Source organism: Fukomys damarensis, unplaced genomic scaffold (genome assembly GCF_012274545.1).
Source record: "Fukomys damarensis isolate Sample0158 unplaced genomic scaffold, DMR_v1.0_HiC HiC_scaffold_30, whole genome shotgun sequence".
NCBI classification, from domain to species: domain Eukaryota; kingdom Metazoa; phylum Chordata; class Mammalia; order Rodentia; family Bathyergidae; genus Fukomys; species Fukomys damarensis.
The window spans coordinates 56,658,067-56,668,571 of NW_022900942.1; positions in this window are offsets into that span (position 1 = coordinate 56,658,067).

Consider the following 10,505-nt stretch of genomic DNA (forward strand, 5'->3'; position numbering starts at 1 on the left):
GTTATTTGTTTTGCATCATCTAGCAGCTGCTGGACTGATTTTTCATGGTCCCTTACTATTTTTAAGAATTTTTTTCTTTTCCTGGTCACTAATTGCAATCCTATCTTCTATGTCTGAAATTCTGCCCTCACATTGGCTCATTCTGCTGTGTAAATTTTCAGTGGAGGTTTTAATGTCCTGGATTTCTGTTCTTATTTGATTTATGGATTCCATTTGTTTCCTATGTTGGGATTCAATCATGTTTCTCAGCTCCTCTATTTTTTTTAATCTGTGTCTGCTCTAGATTTATTAATCGTGGCTTATATTATGGCTTTCTATTGTTATCTGTGAAATTATTTCTGATTTAACTTTTGCACATCCTCTTTCATTGCCAGTTCAAGGAGTCCATATCGTTGAGTATCAGATTGTTCCACCTCATTGCCCTTTGGGGTTGCCTTAGGTGATCTGGAAGTCTGGTTAAGAGACTTGTTTATGTGTCTTCTCATTTCAAAAGATGCAGCCTACTGTGCTTTTGTTGAGGCAACTTTTAGCTCACCCAGTGGTCTTCAATTCTCAGCCTTTCTCTGCTGCTCACCAGTACACCAATTTCTGAGTTCAGAATGGTTGTCTTCTGGATCCCTGAGCTAACCTGTTGTTTGGGTGGGCTTCTGTCTGGGGCTTGTGCACATGTGGGTTGGTATCTAGGTGTGCCTCTGTCTAGGACCTAAGCCCCTTTATAGCCATTGTCTGGGAGGGCCTTTGGCTGGGGGCTGTGCACCCCATTCCCTGGTGTCTGAGCAGGTTTCTGGCTAGAGTCTCTGTGCACTTACCAATGGTATAAGGGCAAGCTTCTGGCTGTAGCTTGTGCACCTGTGCAGCTCTTTTCCAGGCAGGGCCTTGGCTTGGGCCTGTGTGCCCAATTGGCTGTGGTCAGGGCACAGGGTCCTGGCTGGATCTGCCTGCAGCTGGGCCACTCTGGTCCACACGGTTGCTCACAGGGATCTGTGTGCACTTACCAACGGTATTGGAGTGGGCCTCTGGCTGATGTTTGTGCACCTTTGCAGCTGTTTAATGGACCATTATTTTAGAGAATTTGTGCAAAAGTGCTGCGGATGAAGCTCAGTGATAGAGCACTTGACTAGCATACATGAGGTCCTGGGCTTGGTCCCCACTAGTGGGGAGCTGGGTAAGGGGCACTGCAGGGAGCTGGGGGAGGGACAGAGGGAATTTACAAGAAAAGTTAAAAAGACAAACAAAATTATCTAAAAGAGAAGGGCTGGGGATTTAACTCAATGGCACTGCTCCTCCCTTGTAAGTGCAAGGCCCTGAGTTCCTGAGTTCTATCCCTGGTACCAGGAGAGAGAGAGAGAGAGAGAGAGAGAGAGAGAGAGAGAGAGAGAGAGAGAAAATAATTCATTTATTGTGTGATGGTTGACTGCTGGTTATTTCTATCCTCTACCCCACATCTATTCCCTTTCCTTTCTGGAACAATATGTCTTGGTAATTTAGGGAGAGTGCAGGAACTCACTTCCCTCTTTCAAAAAGGTGGGTCCTCTCCCCTGCACCCTGAAAGGCATGCAGGCCAGTGACCTTAGCTTTGCCCTCAGCCCTCCACTCAGAAGTCCAGGTCTTAGATCTGTCTCAGTAGCAGTGCTGGAGGCCAAAGCCTAGCAGTGCCTGCCCAAGCATGTGATTTCCTGGCCAGTGTCCTGGGTGGGGCCCTCACTGAGCTGTGGTGGACTTTTCCTCTCTCTCCTTGCCTGGGCTTTCTCTGAGTATCCTTCTTCAGCCTTGCTCAATTCCAGATGCTGCCTGAAGATTTCTCCATGTGCTGCTTCCCTGTATAAGTTTGCCTAAACTGATTACTAAGAAACCCAACTGTTGCACCATCTTACTGACAGTGGTGATTAATAAAGTTTTAAAGAAAGAGAACGTCCTCATTAGGTCATTTATTCAATAAATATGTTATAAGTAGCTAGGATGGCTCAGGTATTGTGCTAGATGCTGGTGAAGCTGAGCTGACTTCGTCATTAGAACTGCTGCTGCATATGCAGATGAGGGAGTCTGACATGGAAACCACATCTCTAACTGTGTTAGTTCTCCACCAGGTGTAAAAGATGACCCCCAAACTAAGTGACATTGTCTCACCACTGTTGTGGGTCAGCAATCTGGGAGCAGCTTAGCTGGGGCTTCTGGCTGAGGGTCTCTTGCAAGCCTGTGTCCAAGGAGTCAGCCAGCACCAGGGGCTCTCATCTGTGGACTTGGCCAGGGGAGAAGGCCTCTCAAAGCTAGCTCACATGCTCATAGGACAGCTCCTTTCTTTCCTGGTTATGACAGCTTCTGGAGAGAAAGATGACAGTGTGATTGGTGGCTTCTCTCAAAATGAACAAATATGAGGAAAACCAGAGAGGGAGACCAATAGAAGGTGAGTGTGGGGAGAAAGGGTGGGAGACGGGAGGAGACTTCAACAAAGATCAAGTGAGATGAATTTTCAGCTTCCAAAACCTAACCATAGAAGTGGCCTCCCATCATGTTCACCAGTTTCTCTTTGTGGGAAGCAGCTCACTAGGCACAGCCTTCACTCAGGAACAGGGGTGACATGCAGCACAAACACTGAAGGGGGCAACATGGGGAGCCATCTTGAAAGCAGCCTACCACTAACTACACTGGGAGTGATTTAGGCACACAAGGGGAGAGCAAGGTGGGAGAAGGCAAAAAAACAAGGTTGGGGAGTGGGGTGGAGAATCAAGGGAAGCTTTTAGAGAAAAGTCAAACTTCACTGGAGTCCATGCAAAAAAAGGGTTATTGAGATGTTTCTAAAAAAACTAAACAGAGAAGAGGGTGAGAAATGTGAACTTCTCAGGCCAACAGGTTACATCCTGTGGACATTTCTGCCAGAATTTTCAGTCAGATTGTCAGCAGTGTGCACCAATGCCCACACAACACTCAGCACCATAACAAATAGGAGAGAGATAAAAGGTACTTAACACATGCACCAGAAGGGGATAGTTGCTAGGGAATATTCCGGAGGTGACAGTCTACACAATGAGGCAGCCTTAGCCGTGAACACCAAAAGCACAGGGTTTAACATCCACATGTGTGCGATGGAGATTTAGAACTATGATTGTTGAAACTGGTCAACCGGAAGGCAGGAAGTCACTAAAAACAAAAGGCAAAGTTGGGGGCACAGACATACAAATCCATCTGGAAAACTAGGCAGTGGGCTGAAGTCAGATCATCCGTCTTGTCCTTAAGAAGAGGGAAATTATCTCTGAGAACTCGATTCATAGGCCATTGGTGTACTGAGGAGAAGGTAGATCTCAACCTCCAATTAAAATGGATATTTGCAGATGGCCAGGGTATAGAGTCAACAGAAAATAAATGCAAAAATATGGAAGAAGAAAAAAATGAAAAATTAGGAAAGGCATCCTAAAGGTATGTTAAGGAGAAAGAATCTTGTAAGACAAAATTAAGAAAGATGAGAGGACAGCAAGGAGTAAATAAAAACTCAGGAAATATGGGGAGAGGTGTCCCTGTGGAACTGATTCTGCCTCATCAAACGTTTTTAATTCCATTTTTTATACATAAGTTATAACTGGCGACCTCTGTTGAGACTGTTTTTTTATTGCCTTATGGAAACGCAAGGCCAATATGATTAAAAGGCAATGTATTCACCTCCCAGGGAAGGGGAGCTGGGAACGATGAACCCAAGGCTTTTCTTCAGAGTGACATTTTTATGTTACAATTTTAATAAAAAATAAAGAAAAGGAGGAAGAAGAGTGGGGAAAACATTTAAGTTTCATCTTCCTCACTTTGAATGATAGTGAGAGGGTAGAACATTTTAAAAAGAATAGGAAAGAGCAGGATATGAAAACACCAAAATCACAATGCAAAGATTATCATGTGAGGGCAAAGAGAGGGGATTTGAATACCCCAATCTGATAATACTACAGCAATACCTAAGAGAAATCATTCACATAATGCAAAGTTGCAGACTTCTTGGGGAAATAATGCACTATAGCAACAGATACATTTTACATATACTATTTGAAATTTCTAGGATTTACTTTGGCTTGATAATATCAGTCAAAATGAACAAATGAGGGTGTTGAACCCCATTGATCAAAGGAAATAATGTTTTTTTTTTAAGAGGGGGAAAGCTACAAGGCCAAAGAATGAACACACACACACACACACACACACACACACACAAAGCATGTACACAATTATGATTAAGAACTCTGATAGGAATTTTCTGGTTAGAATGTTTCCTTCAAGGGAAAAATAAAATATATACAACAGGAAACAGAGTGCTAAGCCCTGTGCAAATGGGAAGGGAACCAAGAGATGGCGGGAGAGGGGACAAAGAGAAGAGGAAGGAAAAGCGAAGAGAATTAAGATTTGTGATATACATGTTCCAACTTCCCACGGTGAATGTATCGTTAGGCACTGCAAGCATAGTAATACAATGAAAAATTGAAAGAAAAAGAATATGGACCCCACTTGTTGCCTATGAGATTTGATGTTGAAGGACAAATAGCATCAGAGTCACGTGTCTGTATGGTGTCCAAGGGGAGACTGGCAAGGATCTCCTCTTCGCCTCACCCTCTGTGCCCCTTCAATGACCATCTGTATTTGTATGTGCCTGAAGAAAATCTGGAAACTACCATGTATGAAGTAATGGCCAGGAATACTGCCCAAGACAACCTCAGAAGGTTTTATGAGGGCTGAGGATTTAGCTCAGTGGTTCGTTCCACTGCCTGCCTCACAAGAGCAAGGACCCAAGATCGATCCCCAGTACCAAAAAAAAAAAAAAAAAAAAAAAAAAAAAAAAAAAAAAAAAAAAAAAAAGTTTTATGACTTAAAATAGGAAATGGGGGTTTGATAAACTTCTATAGAAAGATATTTACTTTTGAATTTGGGAATTTTGCATTTAGGAGAATGAAGATATCAAAACAGAAAACAGTAATACTAGCACTATAGGCAGAGAAAAATGGATGCACATCCTGAAAGAGTAGTGGATATAGCATTCCCACAAAAGAATTCTCTATTAATTGGTATCTATGCATGTTTTGATTATTCTGGTAATGAACATTCATAAATATTAATTCAGAAACACCAAAAATTTATGAATTACCTTCTAAATCATCAAAGACAGGCTAGGTGCTATTCAGGAAGGCTTCAGAAATAAGTGAAGTTAGTGTGTTCTAATTCTTTGAAAGCTGTTGGTCCATACAATAGACAACAGTCATTTCTAAATGGCAGGATAGCATATAGTTTATTCTACGTAATTCTTAACTATTTCCAAACATGTATGAGAAAAATCCCTATTCTGAAATCCTGTTATTCATATCAGGTCTGTAGTGTACAGTCTCTCTCTCTTTCTCATTATAGCATAAAAAGTCTGTTTCCCCTTTTGTAAAACTCTAGTTTTATAAAATATTTGGTACATTTTATAGCAATTTAAAGAAAAAGCCTCAAAAATTATTTCAGTTCAGATAAGAGTATAGTGTTGAACTGTTTCAAAATAAGACACAAGATCATTATTTCTGTTAATGAAGAGGAATTTAATCACCCATTTATTCTGCCATAACACCATTACAGCAAAGAGGTAGTACCATGTAATTTTTAACATTAACTTCCAAAACAGCTGATAATTACAAATGATTCCATTAATACCTTGCTATCCATAGCTTTCAAATGTAACTTCATCCTTTTTATTAATTGTAGGTTTTATCCTTTTTATTAATTGTGTAGCTTTCAAATGTAATTTTATCCTTTTTATTAATTGTGATATAGCTTCTTTTCATTATCTCCAGCTTTAAATGACCAATACTTTACCTTCTGTGAGCCACAGTATTAATCAGATATTCTGGCATTTTAATGATTATGTTACACTGTGCCAATCAAAAGAATCTATTTGTGCTCATTGCTACAGAAGCTTATATATAAAATCTGGGGGATAGAAACCAAAGTACATGTTCTATTTTAAATATGTAAAATTAATTAAATTATGTGTATCTTAAACTGTAAAAAAATGTATCCATAGGCATTATTATCTAGCTATAAAGTCTATATAACTTTGCTTATAATAAATTTGCAAAAAATGATGAAAACATAATTTGCCTTTTTTGGAAATACGGTTTTTCTCTCTTCATTATCTGTAAATTTTATACTCTGACTGCAGTAAGTATTCTTATTTCATGCCAGTAAGTTCTACAAAAATATAATATCAGAATACTTAAAAATATATTCAATTTCTATCAATTGTTTTTATGCCTTCATAGTCTCTTTAATGATACATTTTCATTATTTGTTAGATCATTTATGTATATTAATCCCTCAGAATTCTCAAATGAATACAATATAATTTCTCTAATATACTGCAATCTGTTTTCCTGAGCTGATGCTTCTCCATTTAAACTTTTAAAAGCAGTACCTGTTATTCAATGGCATCTTACCATAACACCCCACTTTTCACAATTTCTAAAGTAAGGAAAGGATATGTTCCCTCTTTCCATGTTTCATGGACTAGCAGGGACCTTTGGGGTGGTTACAAAAGCCTCAGAGAGAAAAGGCAAAAGTGACAAACCTCTAGCCTGACATGGTTTTATACACGCTGTAATGAAATTTTCCAAATTTCACTGAATTGCATTAGTGTAGTATAACATAAATGAGTAAGTGTATACATGGATAATTAAAACACTACCTCTCTTTGATGTGGTCCACCACAAAACAGGAAAGTATCTATGCACATATATCAGCAAAGTTTTTAAAATACCTACCGACTCAGATTTCATGGAAGGAAAAATTGCCAAATGAATAGGACAGTGAAAAAATTGAATGCTGAATTTATTATTCACAAGTGCAAAATATACTTGTCAAATCTAGGTATCTGATACATACTTCCATGTGAAGTTCTTTCGCAGTTAAGTGCTAACTACCCATTTTATAGATTAGGAAAATAGGGTGTGGTTAAGAGTATGGGAGATGGATATCAAGAATCTTGTCAAAGGTTAGGTGTCCAAGCAATGTAATCCTGGATAAGTAAGAGAACTGGAAACTGGGTATAGTTTCTGCATGCTAAAAAAATTGCCTCTTCATATGTGTCAGTGATATTTTGCACAAGTGGTAAATAATATCATTAATGTGTTGATATGAATGTGTGTACAAGTAATGCACATATTTTACATTTTGTGCATACATACACATTATACTTGGGATGGCTTTTGAAAAAAAAAACTTTGTCCTTTCATGTGACTGTAAATGCTACAAGTTATATAGATATATTATTCAGACAGATAGTATACAAGATCTGAACTAAACTTCAATTAAAAAAATTCTAGAATGAGACTTTAAAATTATCTGAGAATGTAATTTAAAATAGTGATATGGATGCATAGACATGTGTTGAAGATATTTATATAATGAGTACTGTATTGATGTCTTTGTAATTGGTCTAGGTGCCAGACTGCAACTTTGACACCATTACTTATAATTTATCAAAGAGATTTATGCTTTGCAACTGACATTTTAAATTGAAGATTTACTTAGTCTGGTATTTAATGTGTTTTCTGTAATTAATTCCTTTGAGGTCCGATTTCGTGGACACAGAATTCCTTTAACATTAATCCAATCTTTAGCAATATCTTTATTGTTGGAATTAGCAGATGAAAAAAAGTTAATCTTTTTCAAGTAATATTCTCAGTTCCTTGTATTGTTTCACCAGTGGAAGATATTCCTAGAAGTGCAAAGTATCTTAAAAGTAGATGCTCTGGAGTTAATGTAAGAAAAAAGCTATAAGGTAAAGTCAATCATCAGTTAATAAGAAATAGAAAGTTTAATTTGCAGATACGTAAATTCTTGCTAAAAAGACTGAGTGTAATGGAGGATCTATCATATTCTAAACTTGGTATTATTATTCAGATAACCTGTACCAAAAAGACTTAAAACTTACATGCTTTATATGGTTTTTCTTCTGTTTATTCATGAGATGTTACTTAGCTTGCTTGTGAATGGTATAATTTGTTCGATAATGGTATTCAATAAATGGTTGAACGAATGACAGTTTGATTGTTGAATTTTGACTTTTAAGAATGGGCAGAATACATGCAAAAGTTGAAAAAGATAGATGACTAAATATGTCATGGTTCACGATCCCCAAAATTAACTTTGATAGGCAAGCAACACTATTAATTCGGCATGTTTACCTATTTGCAATTGCTAATTATATTTTCCTGTGCTGTCCAAAGACAAAACTCAGTTTTCCTTCTTTAGTATCTGTGTCACCTTCCTCAAATGCAATTGGATAGTTTGTTTTCAATGTCTGTTTTTATATGAAGCATGGAAAATAATTGTGAGTCTACCCAGCAGTGCTTAGTGAAAGCCAAGTGCTTATCAATTCCATGTAACTGATTAATTCACCTGGAATACAATGGTAAAGGTGCAGAAATCAGGGAGAGTTTTGTCTGCCCAGTCATTCCTTCTTTAATCTGTGTCACCTTCCTCAAATGCAATTGGATAGTTTGTTTTCAATGTCTGTTTTTATATGAAGCATGGAAAATAATTGTGAGTCTACCCAGCAGTGCTTAGTGAAAGCCAAGTGCTTATCAATTCCATGTAACTGATTAATTCACCTGGAATACAATGGTAAAGGTGCAGAAATCAGGGAGAGTTTTGTCTGCCCAGTCTGGTAACACTTGCCCCTCCAAAAAACAAAATGTATAATGTGTGTTTGTTTTGGGCTTTGAGACCCCTTAGTGAGACCCAAGGAAATACTTGTCCATTCTTTAGTAAAATTCCTTTTCCATGGTGCTATACCACCCCATGGTCAACAGAGACACTGGAGGATTCATAGAGTTGATGATGTTTTGCCCTGAGATAATGACCAAGGCTTCATGGACAGATTTTTTTGAATTCTGCTTAAGAATACTATCAGTGATATCCCCTGTAGTCACTTGAGACTTAAGTATTAAAAACATTTTTCCTATTGATAGAGGTCAATCTTGGATAGATTTAGATAAAATCAGCTTTTGTTTTTTTGTCTAATGGGGGTTAACCCTTTATGTCCCCCCCTTGAAATACTTTATAGTGTAATCCTACATGTGAACCCAGGCTCTTGAGCCAGAGTTCTGTTCACCTTTTCCTAGAGGAAGGGAAGAGAAATACTAACATTGGGAAGTGAAAGAACAATCAGGAGTGAAACAGACAAAGCGAAACACTTCAAGAACAGAACATATCAACCTGTGCAGAGAACAACTTCGACAAATTATGCTGTGCTCTCGTACCATGTAAACAGTTCTTGACATTCCAGTAAAAGGGGGTTTAACTGCAATCAATATTTTCGATAGCCCACTCATAACTTGAGACCACACATACCTGGCATCATGCGTCCCGCACGCACACATATGGCTACCACGTGAAAGGAAGGCACTAGGAAAACTGGGGGTCTGTACATATTTTCCTTTCACAATGATTTGTGTGAAACTGAATGCTTAAAAAGTTATCTTTATAATCTAGAATCCTGAATGTTCCAATGCAGATTCTGCAACTAATCTTGCATGCTTTATTAGTTCACAGTCATGCAAACTTATATTTCTTTGACTGTAGCTCTGAATGCATTTTGGTAATGCCTGTAGATGGACAAAAACTCAATTATAATGAAGAAATTGAAAAAAAACGTACTGTACCTGCAGTTATCCACTTTAGGGTTAAAGTAATTGAAAGGTTAAATTGGAAAAAAAATACAACTTCCTCAAAGTTGTGGAGCTGCTGGATGGTCTCTTAATAGCTATAGCTTAATTTTATAAAATAGAGAATTTTAAAGCATCTGATTAGGAGCAATATCATTTGCTCTGAATCCTGCTCATTTTGTGTAAATAACTGTTCTGAATATCCTAATTTCCAGAAAGACTTGTGAATCTAAGTTCTATTTCGGTAGTCCTCTCTGGCTTTTATGACTTTGACCAGCGTGTCTAAGCAAGTAAACAGCAATAAATAGATAAAATGAAGAAAGCATCTCTCCTTGGATAAGGTCGAAGGAAAATAGGCGGTGGTTTCTGGTCTTGTGATGGAAGCAGGCAGGTGAAAAGTTCGGGAGCCTAACTTGTCCCAAAACAAACAGAAATCCTCACCAACCTGCAGACATTTCAATATATTTTAGAAACTATCTCCTTGACCACATATTCTTAAGTGCAAATTTTCTTACCTCTTAGTCTTTTTATTAAGAGAAAGACAGAGAGAGAGAGAGAGAGAGAGAGAGAGCGCTTTATTTTCCGATCAGAAATCGGTGTCAATTTAAGAACGTTATTTAAAGAAACGAAGAGAAAGCTGTCTCCTTTGAATCGCGTTATGACATTCTTCAGCATCAATGACTTTCTCTAGACGCGAAGGGGGAGAGAGAGAAAAAAGTCCGAACAACTTGCCTTTTAAAAGATTCCAAACAAGAGACTTGGCAGGTCGGTTGTTGCCTTGCAAAAGATCTCGCAGCCCGGGCAACAAAAACAGCCCTATTTTTTTTTTTTTTT